The sequence below is a fragment of the Mirounga leonina genome, unplaced genomic scaffold (genome assembly GCF_011800145.1).
Source record: "Mirounga leonina isolate KUSES-001 unplaced genomic scaffold, KU_Mleo_1.0 Mir_200, whole genome shotgun sequence".
In the NCBI taxonomy this organism is placed as follows: Eukaryota; Metazoa; Chordata; class Mammalia; order Carnivora; family Phocidae; genus Mirounga; species Mirounga leonina.
This window is the reverse complement of record NW_023270503.1, coordinates 17,306,699-17,324,470: the sequence shown is the minus strand read 5'-3', so window position 1 is coordinate 17,324,470 and position 17,772 is coordinate 17,306,699. Positions and strand designations below refer to the sequence as shown.

The 17,772-nt window shown below is 41.2% G+C and overlaps 2 protein-coding genes across 2 annotated transcripts in view; one reads left to right on the top strand and one right to left on the bottom strand.

Moving 5' to 3' along the window:
- The window catches only part of MMD (monocyte to macrophage differentiation associated), a 151,466-nt gene extending 149,265 nt beyond the window's left edge, over positions 1-2,201 (bottom strand). Inside the window, exon 1 of the mRNA XM_035026789.1 lies at positions 2,148-2,201. The gene's annotated coding sequence lies outside the window, so the exon portion shown is untranslated. The remainder of the gene's footprint in view (positions 1-2,147) is intronic.
- Positions 2,202-2,291: 90 nt separating this feature from the next.
- The window catches only part of PCTP (phosphatidylcholine transfer protein), a 255,791-nt gene continuing 240,310 nt past the window's right edge, over positions 2,292-17,772 (top strand). The window contains exon 1 of the mRNA XM_035026795.1: positions 2,292-2,505. The gene's annotated coding sequence lies outside the window, so the exon portion shown is untranslated. The remainder of the gene's footprint in view (positions 2,506-17,772) is intronic.

Here is a 17,772-nt window from a genome sequence, read left to right as displayed (position 1 = left end):
GCAGTCTTCCTCACCGACAGTAGGGGGCACCAGAAGACCACAACCCCGTGTTAAATCTGAGGTTTGCGGTCCAATTTTCCTTCCCAGGCAGAGCAGGAAAGGGACAAGTGGTTTTTGGATGATAGTGGAGTTTTCTCATTTTCCACTTCTTTATATCACCAGTGACATTCTTTTGGCAACAATGGAAAAAATAATTTCCCCCCGCACATTACATGGGTCTCACTTCTCCCCTTCTCTGTACTCTCAAGTCTCTTCTCCATTCCCAGGAACTGGTTTTCCCTATAATGCACTTGCTAGAATTATCTGTGGGGAATGCCCAAATCCCAAGATCCCACAAGTTTCAAGGATCTCTTCTCGGCTCACCTCATTTGGCTGGCCCTCAGCACAAGTGAGCTCATTTTATTGGAAGCCTGAAAAATGAAATCATTTAGGAAGAAGATATCCTCTGAATCCCATAACGCACTCAAAAGGTGACTTTTGGTGGATGTGCTGTTTGGCAGATTTATACTTTAAAATGGTGGTGGGGGCGTGTTTCAGGAATGCCTGGTGATTCTGCTGCATTTACATTATTTGCCATCTCAGATAGACTTTTTACTGCCAAAAACGTGAGAAGAAGAGAAGGGGAAAATCGTTTGGGCCAGTTGTCTCTGGCTGCTGTGGAAAATTCAGAGACCAAAGCAGCCGCCGCCAGAAACAATGTTTTTCTCCTGGTAGGGACTCTCCAGTTTATTCAGAGCCATTAACTCCTGCAGATATGGTCTAACTAACAAGCATTTTATATTCAGTCAAGATACAATAAGTCATATTTTCTAGAAGTCAGGGAATGTCAGAGCAAGGGGGGATGAAAATTATCTAGTGTGGTGCACTGATTTTATCAACAGAATCTCAGAGGCCTAAGGTCACTCAGCCTGTTGGACCTTAATTTTTCTCAGTATGTGGCTCTTTCTCCTACACCTACTCTGATTGTTAACTGAAGCCACCTGTCAGGGAAATTGCATTTTTCTTAGGTTTGCCTGAAAATGAAGGTAGGCAATTCTAAAAAGGAATATATAGATTTCTTTCTGGGAGAGAAATGTCCTTTGTGACCTCTTACCAAGAGAGGGCACCCTCTGAGCAGGAATTCTCTCCTTTAGATCATTTTATAGTCAAAAAAATAGGCCAGCCCTGAATAGGTCACTGGAGATGGGCACAGCTAATTTAGTAGTAACTACCCTCAGAAAGCATGCAGCTCAGTAGGGGTGGCAGGAACCAAGTTCAGTTTACTTTCCGGAAGACTAATACCCATTTCTTCCTGAGTCTACATCTGTAGCTTTTCTGTGTGCTCACATTGGCTTCTGCCTGAAATGCCTTTTCTTTTCTTTCTCTTCTGGAAAACTCCTAGCCATAAGCCAAAGTCCTAAACTGTTCCCTTCACTTTTCTGCCTTCTCTTCTCTGTATCCCAGAACTTCTCCCGTCCCAGGATTAGAGCATGAGTTATCCATTATTTTAGTGTGTCTTACTGTCTGGACTGTGAAACTTTAAGAGCTTGGATTGTGTCATCTCAAGGGCCCAGCCTTGTGCAAGGCACATAATCAACACAAAGAAAGGGTTGGCTGCACATAGAAACACACAAATCCATACAATTACTCACAACTGTTTAGTAACTAGGATATTATCACAGATGGGTAGGATTATTTGAGGAAGTCTTAAACCGATCGCTTAATTGTTTTTGCTTTTTCTGCTAAGGACTTCAAAGAAAATATACTTTGTGCGTACAGAGATGTAGGCAAAAGACACATGATAAAGAAACCGTTATCCAAAATATACAAAGAACTCTTAAAACTCAACATTAAGAAAACAAACAAGCTGACTAAAAAATGGGTCAAAGACCTTAAGAGACACCTCCCCAAAGGAGATACACAGTTGGCAAATAAGCATATGAAAAGTACTCCGCATCATACGTCATCAGGGAAATGCAGATTAAAACAACAATGTGATACCTCTCTACGTCAAGCAGAATGACGAAAATCTGGAAAACTGACAACTGCCAAATGCTGACGAGAAGGTGGAGAACAGGAACTCTTGTTCATTGCCTTTGGGAATGCAAGACGGTACAGCCCCTTTGGAAGACTGTTTGGCAGTCTCTTGAAACTAAACGTACGCTTACCATATGATCGGGTAATCGTGCAACTCCCAAAGGAGTTGAAAACATGTCCCCACGAAAATCTGCTCACGGATGTTTATGGCAGTTTTATTCACGATCACCCAACCGTGAAAGCAACCAAGATGTCCCTCGGTCGGCGAAGGGTAAGCAAGCTGTGGCCCAGCCCCACAGCGGAGTATTCAGGGATGACGTCACCAAGATGGCACCACGGGCCGCTGCGGACTTGGCTCCTCCTCCCAAGAAAAACAGCCAACGACTATTGGTGGACCAGACAGCGCGGAGAAAACGCAACCACCGCGGCGTGGGGGTGAGGCTCAAGCACCCCCTGCCCCACGGACACCAAGACAGCTGGCCTTGGCAGGTAAGAGGCTGGCCGCTCTGCCCTCCGGCAGGCGGGCACAGCGCCCCCAGGTCTTCCTCCAGGGGGGCCCGGGAGCCGGGGGACCTCCAGCTCCCGCAGCTCAGGCCAGTCTCACCCCATGCGAATGGCAGCGGAGCCTGGAGGGCCGGGCCACCGGGAGCGGCGCTGTGCTGGAGAAGCGGAGGGCTCAGCGGGCTCGCTACCGCCAGCACGGGGATCCAGGCCCACGAGTTACGCCTGCGGAACGCGGGCGGGGGCGGGGCGTGTCAGTGCGACCTGGGAACGATAGCCCCCCACGGCTGAGTGTGGCTCCCGGGATAGTATTCAGCACTAAAAAGAAATGAGCTATCAAGCCAGGAAAAGACAGCGAAGAAACGTGAAAATGCGTATTACTGAGTGAAAAAAGCCCATGTGAAAAGGCTGCGTTCTGTGTGATTCCATCTGTAGCAGTCTGCCCTTTTCCTCGGGGTACATTCCAAGTCCCCCAGGGGATGCCTGACACCTCGGATAGTGCAGCAGCCTGTATACTATGATGACGTTTAATTTATAAATTAGGCACAGGAAGAGATTGACAATAGCAACTAATAATAAAAGAGAGCAATTACAGTAATATACTGTCATAAAAGTTAAGTGAATGTGGTCTCTCTTTCTCAAAATATGTTATTGTAGTGTACTCACCCTTCTTATGGGGGTGTGAGAGGATAAGATGCCTAGTGGTGGGGTGAATGACATAAGCATGTGACATAGCGTTAGGCTTCTATGTCAGAAGGACGATCATCTGTTTCCAGATAGCAGTTGACCATGGGTGACTGAAATGACAGAAAGCGAAAACACAGATAAGGTGGGAGACTACTATATGTGACATTCTGGAAGAGGCAAAACTATGGAGACAACAAAACGATCAATGGTTGCTAGGAGTGGGGGGCGTCAGGGAGAAGATCAGTAGACAGAGAACAGGATTTTTAGGGCAGTGAAAATACTCTGTATGATCTAATGATGGGTACATTTTGCATTTGTCTAAACCTATGAATGTACAACACCGAGAGTGAACCTTAAGGTAAACTATGGACTTTAGGTGATTATGATGTGTCAGTGTTGCTTCATCCTTAGTAAAAAATGTATCATTCTGGTGACCGATGTTGGTGATGGCAAAGGCTATGCATTTGTGGGGGCAGGGAGCATATGGGCAATCTCTTACCTTCCTTTCAATTTTGTTGAAAATCTACAGCTGCTCTAAATAAATAAAGACTTTTTTTTTAAAAAAAAAGAAATGTAGGGCACCTGGGTGGCTCAGTCAGTTAAGCAGCTGCCTTCGGCTCAGGTCACGATCGCAGGATCCTGGGATCGAGCCCTGCGTCGGGCTCCCTGCTCAGTGGGGAGTCTGCTTCTCCCTCTGCCCCCTCCCTGTTCATGCTCTCTCTCGTTATTTCTCTCTCTCTCTCAAATAAATAAATAAATAAATAAATAAATCTCTTAAAAAAATAAAGAAGAAATGTAGCTAAAGAGCTTTGGACAAAAAACTAGGACATTTGGGTAGAATTCGAGCTCTCCCACATACTCCCGGTGTGATCCTGGGTGTCACTTAACCTCTCTAGATTTTAGCGGCCCGTTTGTACCTTTAGGAGATTCTTTCAGATGTTTGTTCAGGGTCTTTCTGGCACTAACTATTTAAAATTTCATGAAGTAGAACTCACAGGCATTGATATTTATTCAAAGGAAAAAAAAAGGAAGCGTTGGTCAGAACTATCCTTTTCCTAACTGTACCTGTGGTACAAAAGAGATATCCACGCACAGACATTAAACTACAGAACACGGTTAATTTTTCTAAAAAAGCTAGTTGTTTTAAAAAATAATTAGCTGAGGGGCGCCTGGCTGGCTCAGTCGTTAAGCATCTGCCTTTCGCTCAGGTCACAATCCCAGGGTCCTGGGATCAAGCCCCCATCAGGCTTCTGGCTCCCTGCTCAGCGGGAAGCCTGCTTCTCCCTCTTCCCCCACCCCCCGCTTGTGTTCCCTCTCTCGCTGTGTCTCTCTCTGTCAAATAAATAAAATCTTTAAAAAAAAAAATAAGCTGAATTGTATCTAATAGCTGATAACTAATTTTCTGTAAACAAATAATACAATATATGTTAAAAAAAGAAGAAGATAGCAGGAGGGGAAGAATAAAGGGGGGGAAATTGGAGGGGGAGACGAACCATGAGAGATGATGGACTCTGAAAAACAAACTGAGGGTTCTAGAGGGGAGGGGGGTGGGGGAATGGGTTAGCCTGGTGATGGGTATTAAAGAGGGCACGTATTGAATGGAGCACTGGGTGTTATACACAATGAATCATGGAACACTACATCAAAAACTAATGATGTATTGTATGGTGATTAACATAAAAAATAAAAAAAATGTTCATACAATATTTAAACCTAACTTTTCCTCTTAAATAAGTTAACCTGTGTAGATACAGTCCAGGTATAGCAGATGAGTCTTCATTGAGTACATCATTGGCCATCTTGAGTCAACAGAGGTGGTTTCCAACATCTCTAGCATTCGTGAGAGACCCCAAGAGAGCCCTTTGAGGATGAGATATTTAACCAGTAACTCACCATCAAACTGCTGAACTCTCCCCCAAAGGCCAAGTGAAAGAAGAGAAACAAAATGAGGAAGTTTGATCTAAAAACAACAAAGCTTTACAAATCCCCCATAAGGATCTCTAAACTCCCCTGGGATTTGGCAAAAGATCATTTGGATGGAATTCCTGTATAGATGACAGGAATGACAGCTTGGCTTTCCAGAGATTGCCTAGGGCAGTAAAGGTCAGAAGTTCAGCGGTAGTGGTGAGGTGGGGAGGGGGGAGATGAGGTTTGCAAGTGAATTTAGCTTGGGATTATGAAAACAGCGTTGCTCTCTGAACTCAGAATGGAGCTGTCTTCATTCCTTCACTGCCATTTACAGACCAAGCCCTGGGGTTCTCAAGTCTTAGTGGAGGCAGAAAGTCTTCTGCTTAGCAACTGGGATGGAAATCTAAGAAGTTGTAGAGCTAATTAATGCAGATGGCTCCAGGAAGTAATTAAAAATGCAGGAAAGCAGAAAGAATTGCTTGGATGTAGAACTCCTCATTTGGGAACTGTCCAAGGAAAAAGAAAAAGTGAGGTTTTTTTTTTGTTGCTGTTGTTTGTTTTCATCGTCTTCCCTTAGGCAAGTTTACAGTAGATTTAAGCCACCAGGCTTGAGGGGGAAAGGATAAAGGAGAGGTATCCTATTGGTGCCTAGCCAATAATAATAATGCAATTTTCTTGGTCCTCTGTGGTTGCTACCGTGGTTCAGATTTTTGGACTTCCAGATTCCATTACTATCTCCTTCTAACCTATCCTTCTAAAGCAGCATATCTTTTTAATCACTCCAGTCTCTGTGAACCTTTGCTGGATCTCCATCATTCATAGATTATAGGCCAAACATTCTCAATCATGCAAGAACCTTCAAAATCCCAACACTGCTTGCCTTTCCTTTCCTTTTCTCCTGCTGATTTCCCTACATAACAGGGAATTCAGTCCTGTTCAAGTGGTGGTTTGTGCCCTTGCCTTCCCGGAATGCCCTCTCTCTGCTCTTGCTTTGGAGAACCCCCATGAATTCTTAAAAACTTGCTCCAGTTGTCATTTTCTTTGGAAGTTTTTGGATCTCCCCAAGCTTGAGTCCTTTATACCTTCTTGTATTGTCCTAGCATTGTGTACACACAGACCTCTATTTCTGTTTTCATTTCTCTTTCCCTAACTAAATCGTGACCATTTAGTATTTGTCTTCATGGCCCTGTCCCTACCAGTGCCAGTCATATGACTGATGAACAATCCATGTTTATGGAATAAGTGAATTTCTTGGTACTTAACTTTTGGTCTTAATGAAGAGGGAGTGTTGTTTGAATTGGCTACCTACTGAGAGAAATAAATACTGAAGGAAAAAACACTTAAATTCTCTTTTCCTTTGAAATTCAGCTCTATTTTGCACAGATGAATGTTATTCTGATTGCACATCAGGACTCAGTCACCGTTTTACAGAAACATGGCCCCGTAGTAGACATAATTGTCTAAGAAGTGGAAGGTAACCTGGATAATAAATGAAGAGAACACAGTAGTACTGAATGGGACCCAAGCTGGAGCTAAATGCACCAGACAATGGTACGATAACGTTAGAGACAACGAGATGATAGAGATGTTTGACGTCACGCGGAAGAAGTAGTTCTCCACTGTGTAGGGACAGATCCTTCAAATGTAACCCAGGTGGTGGCTGTGCATTTGTCCCAGTCCCCTCATTTTCCGGCATCACCCTTTATTTCAAAATCCAGATAAGATACTGCTGTGGAAAAAATCCCACCTGTGGATTTTTGTGGAGTTCAATTGTCTTTGTCCATGCCGCAGTATGCTTCCTGAACAGTGCTCCTGGTTTCTGCTGTTACTTTCCTTTCCTCTTTTATTGGAGTTTTGTGGGAACTGAAGGGATTACAGCATAGCACCAGATAGGCAGCAACCGAAAACTGAACATTAGATACTGTCCTCCTAAAATTCCCTCCTAGTGGTTGGTTACATGGGCAGGACTAGCCTTCCTTCTTGGAGCTCATAGCTTTTACTTTTCTCTTCACATCATCCTGCCTGGGTTGCCTGCTGGGATGGAAAGTCCTCCTCACTTAGTTGTGTAGAGCGAGTCACTTCTAATTTTCCATATTCTTCCAGACTATGGCCAGAGGTGGGGTAGGGTGGGCATTCACAATGAGGTTCAACACGATTAGTGTATTTTTCCTAAATAAACAGTTTCACCTCTGATTGAAGCAGTCTGGTCTTATTCTAAATAGTAGTTTTCATTTTCTGGATAACCATAGAAACAGTTGCTTTCTAGGCTCAGAATTTTCTAAAGCCAAGAACATGGAAGCCCAGAAAGTCTGATTTGGAAGCAATTTAACCAAATAGGATGTATCTGTGAGTTTTCTGTTTTTTTTTTTTTAATTTTAAATTTTTTGTCCGTATGTTTTCAACTGTTTACCCTCATGATTTGAAATCCAGATGCCTGCAGGCTCTAGGCTAAGCTCTTGTCATGGCATGAATGCTGGCCTGAGCCACAGATGAGTCAGGTGTTACCTGTGGACTTCAGTCAGACCTCGTCTTCCTTACTCAACAATGCTTGAAGTCCTTCCTGGCTCATGATTTACTTTTAGTGGAATTGAACTTGAATGTCTCAAAGTACTGTCATTAAATATGTTCAGCTTTGGGTGCCTGGGTGGCTCAGTTGGTTAAGCGACTGCCTTCGGCTCAGGTCATGATCCTGGAGTCCCGGGATCGAGTCCCGCATCCGGTTCCCTGCTCGGCAGGGAGTCTGCTTCTCCCTCTGATCCTCCATCTCATGCTCTCTCTCTGTCTCATTCTCTCTCTCAAATAAATAAATAAAATCTTTAAGGGCGCCTGGGTGGCTCAGTTGGTTAAGCGACTGCCTTCGGCTCAGGTCATGATCCTGGAGTCCCTGGATCGAGTCCCGCATCGGGCTCCCTGCTCGGCGGGGAGTCTGCTTCTCCCTCTGACCCTCCCCCCTCTCATGTGCTCTCTCTTTCTGTCTCTCTCTCTCAAATAAATAAATAAAATCTTTAACAAAAAAAAATTATGTTCAGCTTTGATTACAATTTCAAACTTGTCCAACAAACCTTGTGAAATTTACAGTTGATAGTGATCAGACATAATAGCAATGGGATACCCACAATGAGCTAGTCTATTAAAAAATCCTCAGGAGTAATAAAAACAATAACAATGGTAGCTATAATTAACTGAGTATTCTTATGGCCAGGCACTCTTCTAGCACTTTATGTGTATAGCTGCCTCGGAACCACCCTCCTTTGACGCAGATGCAATTAGCATCCCCATTGTACAGATGAGGAAATAAAGGCACAGAAAGTTTAACAGCATGTCTAAGGAAGGGAGGCCTTAGCATGGTTCTACTGGACTACACTTGGTCTGTGGATCTCATTTTGGATTTTCTCCATTCCAAGTGAGATGAGGAGACAAAGATCCACAGAAGTGAAAACAGTTGCAAAGATGTGGACTCACATCAGCCAACGCCCATTTTGGTGCTCTTTGTGTTATAGCATCTACACCTCTTTTCCCAAAGGGCTTTAGAGTTTCCGTTTTTATAGAAAGAGATGTGTGTTCTGCGGCTATCTGGAGGTAGTCAACAAACATCCGCCAAGTGCTCCAGTTGCTGTTTGGTGTATCTGTTATTAGGAACATCTTGCCATTCTTTTCAGAAAAGAATGAATTATTATGTATGAATCTGTGCCTGATTCAGGAATGCAGTTGGGCATTACAATAAAAAGTTCCATTGCTACGACCTTCTATTAACCTTACAAGTGCAGTACGTTATTCTAGTTATACAATGAAGCTTAAACTTTCTAGAACGGAAACTGGCACAGAAAGTAAGATAACATTTCTAAATGTGCAATCATCTTTTAATTATCTAGGGGCTCTGTGATACCGAGCCACTTCCTTGTCTGATCAAATGACAAGTTAAAAGGGGAGAAGAAAGCAAAAAGATTTCCCCATTAAATTTTCAATTCAATTGAAAAAAATGGTCAATTTTGCAGCAGCAAAAATTTTTTGTTGCTCATAATAGATATCAGTTTGAATTAGTCTAAACGAGGGGGAGAATTTGGTGGCATAGGAGGGTGGCCTGGAAGCCAGGGGCAGGAACACAACTGTGACTCAAAAGGGACAAGAAGGCCAGGTGGAGCCCAGAGAACAGGCTTTCTTTATATTTTGTTTCCACTTGTCTCTGCAAATGCTTTTCATTTGGTGTCTCTGAAAAGCACCAAACAAATGCCGAGATATCTGCTACTTGTCTGCTTGTAGAATAAAGGCTATGCCCTGGTTTCCAAGTTTATGTAGTCTTCATGTACGTGAACCCACCCTGAGGTTTCACTCAGTCACAGAGCCCCCAAGGAGGGGCTCTGATTGGCTGTTTGGCTCTGGTCCTCAGCCACTGCCAATCAACTGAATCCTAAGTGATGGTGTTATGTAATCACATATGGTTCCCAGAGTCCCATCCCTGCGACTCAGGGGCTCGGAGTGGAGAGCTGTTCTCAGAGAAGAAGGAAGGACTCGTGAGCAGGGCAGACACTGCAAGGATATCTTCTAATACCCTGTAATTTAGGTCTTTGTTTCAGCCGGCTCTTAGAAATTTAAGAACTTTGTCAAACTTAGGGACAGTATCTCTTCTATCCAGCTAGGTATATTTTTAGACTAGATTGTGGAGTATGTAATTAGGGCAACAAATTTAAAAGTCAACCTGACTCAACCAAATGTTAATTTGAATTTTCTGTAAACCAAAAAGTATAACGGATTCCAAAGCTAAGTGAAAGTGTTTTGGATTATTCTCAACACAACACCCATAATTTGTGAGGATAATTGAGATGCATCCCAGCTTTTAGTCTTGCTGATGATGTTTATGATTTGGCTTAAATTAGACTACCACATTGCCTACTGTAACTGATGGTCAGATCCTTGGAGACTGTAGGGTTTTAGAGTGCCTGCATATAATTATATAAGTCAATCTGAGGGGATGCATGAGTAGAGAAAGAGAAAATTCTTGTCATATTCCTAATGTATCCTTTGTATTCTCCTAAGACCTGAAAGAAACCTCGGGGATCATCCAGTAAGATCCCCTTGTTTACAGATGAAAAGTAAAGCACAGAGAGGGGAATTGACTAGTTCATCATCAGAGGACATAGGAGTCACAGATCCAGGGTTAAAATCCTAGATTCCAGTCTTCTTTTTATTATGTCTTACTATTAATAACAGGATTCACAAAACACATGGCAGCACTGCTGGCTACTTATATTTTCACTAGTTTTTAAATGACCTTTTCTAACATCTGGACTTCACTTATTCAGTCTAATTGTTTTTAGCTCCTGAGCATAAATGCTTTGGTTAATTTTCTGGCCAATTCAACTAACCTATAACAATAACTCAGCAGCACAGATGATTAAATAACAGAGAAAAAAATTTCTCTCTCTATTGTTTTGGTAGACAACTAGCTTTAAGTTTTCTTAATTGCAGAAGGAAAAACAGCAAAGGTATGCTTTGTAATTTGGAGTAAATTTGTTTTTCACTACAAATTGTTAAGAGATCTGTAAGGACAAATTTCTGTAACTATAATTTTGTGTGTTGGAGCCATGAGAATATATGACCCACAATGCCTTATATCTTCTTTCCCTCCATTCCATGGAGAATTGGTCTTTAGATTTGAAATTAAATACTGGTTCATAGATTAATATGTGCACAGTATTCTTTCTCCTTTTATTGTTCACAATGGACAAAGAGGAAATATGACTAAAGAGATTTTACGGGTCCAAAGATGGCCATGCTAAATTCCAATATGCATTCTCAATTCCAAATAATTTGGGAAATGAAGCATGATGATAAACAGGAAATTGAAAGAAAAAAATTGAGTGCAATGTGCCAACCTCCCTTGGCCAAATAGTGCAGGGTTAGAGTTCTGAATTCCTGGATTGTAATTTGTCCAAGTTTTAGATATATATTGCATTAATTTGCTTTTTTGATTTGACAGATTATTTGAATCTTAAATGGTCCTTTATTTTTAATATCAAGATTAAGTTTTTAAAAATGGGCTTGCTGGGAAGATGAAGCTTCCTGATGATTATAATTTAAAAAATTTTTAGTTAAAGTTACTATGAAAGAAAAGCAGAGTTATATTACAAAAAATTAAATAGTACTGCAAGGGTCCTGTTCCCTGACATGATCCCTAGGAATGAAAACTTTTAACTCTTAGCTGACTCTTCTGAATTTTATGTCCTTATTTCTAATATGCTGAAAAATATTGGTTTTTTTTCAGTTTTAGGCATGATTTTACTGATTGACTTTCTGTACACAGCATTCCCAACTCCCATCCTCCTGAACTACAGCTGTGACAGTATTTTCATGATCATAATATTATTAACACCAAATTTTGGCTTATCCAAAAAAATTGTAATATGGGAAGGTCGGGGTAGAAGTATATGTATATGTATACATGAGGGATGTTAGTATATATAGATCTAAATCCTTTTCATCCATCATTGGTAAAAAGTAAAAAAATAAAGATTGTCTAAAAAAAGAAAAGGAAGAAGGCTGCTGGGAGACTCTGCTATTTGGTGAATATATTTGTTTTTAATTATAATGTGTATTTTAAAAACATAATCAAATAAATACACAATGACATGTTTCTCTTTTGAATAAGCTTTTGTTTTTTCCCAGCATTAATCATTGCCTTAATTTTTGGTTTGCCTGTTTTTCCACATGTCTATCACTAATTCATTCTAATACTCTCTGCTGGAGTTGTGTATCATGTCTCAATACAAGCATTTTAGATAGTCTGTAAGTTCTATTTTTTTTCCTGGAGTCACCCTGATGGGAAAATTCTAGCTTCTTGTGCCAATTTTAACAGATTTCTGGTCTTGATGACCAGCTGACATCCTGGGACTTCCCTTTACCTTCATTCTGGAAACTTCTTCCCATTCCTGTGTGGGAGCCTCTGTTTCCTAGATCCTCTTCCTTGGGCTACTTTATCATTTTGTAGGGTATATTTTTCAGACGCTTGTTGAGAAATGGTGCATAACAGTTAACTTTCTTGAGACAGTATTTCATATTCAAAAACATTTTTATTCTACTCTCTTACATTGTTAGTTGTGTGTGTGTGTGTGTGTGTGTGTCTGTGCGTATAGATTCTATGCGGAGACTCATTCATTTGAATTATGAAGACATTGTTTCTTTGTCTTCTAGCTTCAAGTGTTTGTGTAATGAAGTCTAACATTAATATGATTCACATCTTATATTTGTAATCTATTTTGAGTTCAGTAGAATGAATTGCTTATGCCTCGTTGGCCTTCCTTTTTGTAACCTAGACTTTATCAGATTCATTAACTCAATCACCACTTATCAGTCTCTTTTCAAATTCTACTATTTTGCTAACATCTTTTTTATGCTGTTATCATCTTGCCCATTCTCTTTACTCTTATGTATTTGTGCCATTTTAATTTAATTTATATCAATTCAATTACTTTGTTTCCTTCCTTTTTGGAACATTTTGGGAGAGAAGAGAAATAAATCTGCATATTCCTCCCCCATATATATTGTTTGGGGAAATTGGGATTTGACCCTTACACACTGATCACTTGACTCAACCCTTGACCTTTGATTTCAGTAATTTATTTTGTCAGGCTAATCTGATACTCACAATGTAATATCAAGCAGTTATTGAGACTGATTAACTTGCTTTTTGGATTAAAATTGTTTCTACTTCCTCTTGTCTTCTTTGCAGGTCACAATCATAAAAATGCAAAATTAGGAGAAATTTTGTCCACTTTTAATTGGGACATTTAAATCATTTATATTTAATGTGATTATTGTTATGGTTCACTTTAAATATCTGTCTTGTTCTTTGTTTGGTATTTGTACCATCTAATTTTTTATTCTCTTTCCCCCATCTTCTGTCTTCCTTTGGATTAAGTTAGTATTTTAAATATTCCATTTCATTTGTTGGCTTATTAGCCATATCTTTCTTTTGTTTGTGGCTTTAGAGTGTGTCATATACATTTAACTTATGGAGTAACTTCAAGTAACATTATAATATAAGAACCTCACAATTGGGGCGCCTGGGTGGCTCAGTTGTTAAGCGTCTGCCTTCGGCCCAGGTCATGATCCCAGGGTCCTGGGATAGAGTCCTGCATCGGGCTCCCTGCTCCACGGGAAGCCTGCTTCTCCCTCTTGCACTCCCCCTGCTTGTGTTCCCTCTCTCACTGTGTCTCTCTCTGTCAAAATAAATAAATAAAATCTTAAAAAAAAAAGAACCTCACAGTAGTATAATTCCATTTCCCCTCTCCTGGCCTTTGTGCTACTTTGGCCATATATTTTACTCATATCTAAGTTATAAATCCCATAATATATTCCTATTACTTTTACTTAAAACAATCTTCTGGTCATTTTTTTTTTTAAAGATTTTATTTATTTATTCATGAGCGATAGAGAGAGAGAGGCAGAGGCAGAGGGAGAAGCAGGCTCCCCACGGAACAAGGAGCCCGATGTGGGACTCGATCCCAGGACCCTGGGATCATGACCTGAGCTGAAGGCAGACGCTTAACCGACTGAGCCACCCAGGCGTCCCTGTTTGTCTTTTTTTTTAAAGATTTTATTTATTTATTTGACAGAGAGAGAGACACAGCAAGAGAGGGAACACAAGCAGGGGGAGAGGGAGAGGGAGAAGCAGGCTTCCCATGGAGCAGGGAGCCCGATGCAGGGCTCGATCCCAGGACCCTGAGATCATGACCTGAGCCGAAGGCAGATGCTTAACGACTGAGCCACCCAGGCACCCCATCTTCTGGTCATTAATTATGTCTTTTGTAAGTCTGAAAAAATTTTTACATTTGTTTCTGAAAGGTACTTTCTCTGGGTTTAAAATTCTAAAGTGGTAGTTTTTTTTTTCTTTGACTATTTTAAGAATGTTGTCCCACTGTATTCTGGCTTACATTGTTCCTGAAGAAAAGTCTGCTATTTTTCTTATTTATATTCACTTGTATGTAATGTGTCTATTTTTTTTTTTTCTGGTTGCTTTTATGATTTTTCTCTTATCACTAGTTTTAAGCATTTTGATTAAGATATACCTTGGTTTATTTTTCTTTATATTTCTTGTGCATTGGGTTCATTCAGCTTCTTGAATCTGAGGGTTTATAGTGATTATTACATTTGGAAAAAAATTTGGCCAATTTTTTCTTCAAATATTTTTTCTACTTAGTCCTCTTTCCCTTCCCTTCAAAGACTCCAATTATATGTTTTAAGGCTTCTTTTTTTTTTAAGGATTTTATTTATTTATTTGAGAGAGTGTGGGGGAGAGGGACAAGCAGACTCCATGCTGAGGGCGGAGCCTGATGTGGGGCTTGATCCCACAACCCTGAGATCATGACCTGAGCTGAAATCAAGAATCAGAGGCTTACTTGACTGAGCCACCAAGGTGCCCCTAGTATTAGGCTTCTCAAAATTGTCCCACAGCTCACTAATGCTCTATTTATTTTTTGTCTATTTTTCTTCTTTGTGCTTTATTTTCTATAGGTTCTATTGTTATATCCTTGGGTTCAGTAGTATTTTCATTTGCAGTATGCAATCTTTTATTAATACCACACAGTATAAGGGGCAGAGCAAGATGGCAGAGGAGAAGGAGACCTGGATTTCATCTGGTCTCAGGAATTCAGCTGGATAGGGATCAAACCAATCTGAACACCTACAAACTCAACAGGAGATCGAAGAAAAGAATAGCAACAACTCTCTGAACAGAAAAGCGACCACTTTCTGGAAGGTAGGATGTGCAGAGAAGTGAATCCCAGGTGATACTCGGGAGGATAGACGGCGGGGGAGGGGCCTCCGTCGGCCGCTTCTGGCAAGTGATAGAACCACGGAGCACAGAATCGGAACTTTTAGAAGTCGGCTCCGCTGCGGGACGTCACTCCAGTGTCTAAGCGGGGGGTGGAACCCTCGGGACAGTGTGGTCTCAGGACCCTCAGGGTCACAGAAAGACCAGGGGTGCCTGAGGGTGGCAGAGCTCCCAGGTATCGGAGCAGGGAAGCCAGCTGCAGAGACGGAGCCGAGGCGCGGGCTCTCAGCTCAGGGTCGCCATAAACCGTGATCTGCGGCACAGTCGGGCCCCTGCTCCTCCAGCAGGGACCCAACAAGCGGCAGATCCGGGGAGACTCACCTTCCTCCCCTGGGAGGAGCCGCCCGGGAGTGCACCGCAGGGATCTGCTGGGTTTGGAGACTCCACATGGGGTCGGGTGCCAGAGATAGAAACGCGCGGTCACAGGCCGGGTGAGCATGGAGTGCGGCCGGAGACCGGAGACGGGAGTGACTGGCGGCTTTTCTCTGGGGGCTCACTGAGGAGCGGGGCCTGAGTTCTCGGCTCCTCCGGGGCAGAGATTGGGAGGCCGCCATTTTCACTCTCCGCCTCCAAAGCTGTACGGAAAGCTTGAAGGTAACAAAAGCTCCCGAGAGCAAACCCGAGCAGATTACTTAGCCTGGAATGGGCAAGGGCGGGGCAATTCCGCCTCCCGCAGGGACATTTGGAAACCACGGCAACAGGCCCCTCCCCCAGAAGATCAGCGAGAACAGCCAGCCAAGACCAAGTTTACCGATCAATGAGAACGACAGAACTCCAGCGCTAGGGGAATAATGCACATAGAACTCATGGCTTTTTCCCATGATTCTTTAGTCTTTCAAAGTTAATTTTTTTTAACTGTCTTTTTAAAAAATTTTTCTTTTTCCCTCTTTCAACCAACATCTTATCAATCCCTTTTTTAAAAATTTTTTTTTTATTTTTCATTTTTAGAGTCATATTCTATCCCTTCATAGCAGTTACCCGTATTTTTGGCATATATATATAAGTTGTTCTCTCTTTAAAGTTTTGAGATAGTTTCTTCTAACAGATCAAAATATACCCTAAATCTCTATTGTATGGTTTCTTTCTACTCCCCTACCTGATCAAATTCTCTCCCTTTTTTTTTCTTTTTTTTAAATCCTCTTCTTCCTTTTTTCAAACAACTTCTTATCAATTCCTTTTATAAAATTTTTTATACTTTCCATCTTTACAGTCATATTCCATCCCTTCATCATATCAACCCTTATTTTTGTACATATATAAGTTTTTCTTTCTTTAAAATTTTGGGAGGCACTTTCTTCTAACAGACCAAATACACCCAAAATCTAGTGTGTGGCACTGATCTATATACCAGCCTGATCATATTTGATCACATTCTGTTTTTCTTTTTGTTTTGTTCTGTTTTTGTTTGTTTTTATCTTTATCTTTTTTGTTTCCTTTTTTCTTTTTCTTTTTTCTCTCTTTCCCTCTCTTTTCCCACTGCTTCAGGTCTTTTCTGATTTGTTTAGACTATATTTTCTGGGAACGTTGTTACCCTGTTAGCATTTTGTTCTCTCATTAATCTATTCTCTGGACAAAATGACAAGATGGAAAAAATCACCTCAACAAAAAGAACAAGAGGTAGTACCGACTGCCAGGGACCTACTCAATATGGACATTAGTACAATGTCAGATCTAGAGTTCAGAATCATCACTTTAAAGATACTAGCTGGGCTTGAAAGAAGCATGGAAGTTATTAGAAAAACCCTTTCTGGAGAAGTAAAAGAACTAAAATCTAACCAAGTCAAAATCAAAAAGGCTATTAATGAGGTGCAATCAAATATGGGGGTGCTAACTGCTAGGATAAATGAGGCAGAAGAGAGAATCAGTGATATAGAAGACCAAATGATGGAAAATAAAGAAGCTGAGAAAAAGAGAGATAAACAGCTACTGGATCATGAGCGCAGCATTCGAGAGAAAAGCGATACCATAAGACGAAACAACATTAGAATAATTGGGATCCCAGAAGAAGAAGAAAGAGAGAGAGGGGCAGAAGGTATAACGGAGCAAATTATAGCAGAGAACTTCCCTAATTTGGGGAAGGAAACAGGCATCAAAATCCAGGAAGCACAGAGAACCCTTCTCAAAATCAATAAAAATAAGTCAACACCCTGACATCTAATAGTAAAACTTACAAGTCTCAGAGACAAAGAGAAAATCCTGAAAGCAGGTCAGGAAAAGAAATCTGTAACCTACAATGGTAGAAACATTAGATTGGCAACAGACCTATCCACAGAGACCTGGCAGGCCAGAAAGGACTGGCAGGATATATTCAGAGCACTAAATGAATGCACTAAATGAAAATATGCAGCCAAGAATACTATATCTAGCTAGGCTGTCATTGAAAATAGAAGGACAGATAAAAAGCTTCCAGGACAAACGAAACTAAAGGAATTTGCAAACACAAAACCAGCCCTACAGGAAATCTTGAAAGGGGTCTTCTAAGCAGAGAGAGAGCCTAAAAGCAACATAGACCAGAAAGGAACACAGACAATATACAGTAACAGTCACCTTACAGGCAATACAATGGCACTAAATTCCTATCTTTCAATAGTTACCCTGAATGTAAATGAGCTAAATGCCCCAATCAAAAGACACAGGCTATCAGACTGGATTAAAAAACAAGACCCATCGATATGCTATCTGCAAGAGACTCATTTTAGACCCAAAGACACCCCCAGATTGAAAGTGAGGGGGTGGAAAACCATTTACCATGCTAATGGACACCAAAAGAAAGCTGGGGTGGCAATCCTTCTATCAGACAAATTAGATTTTAAACCAAAGACTGTAATAAG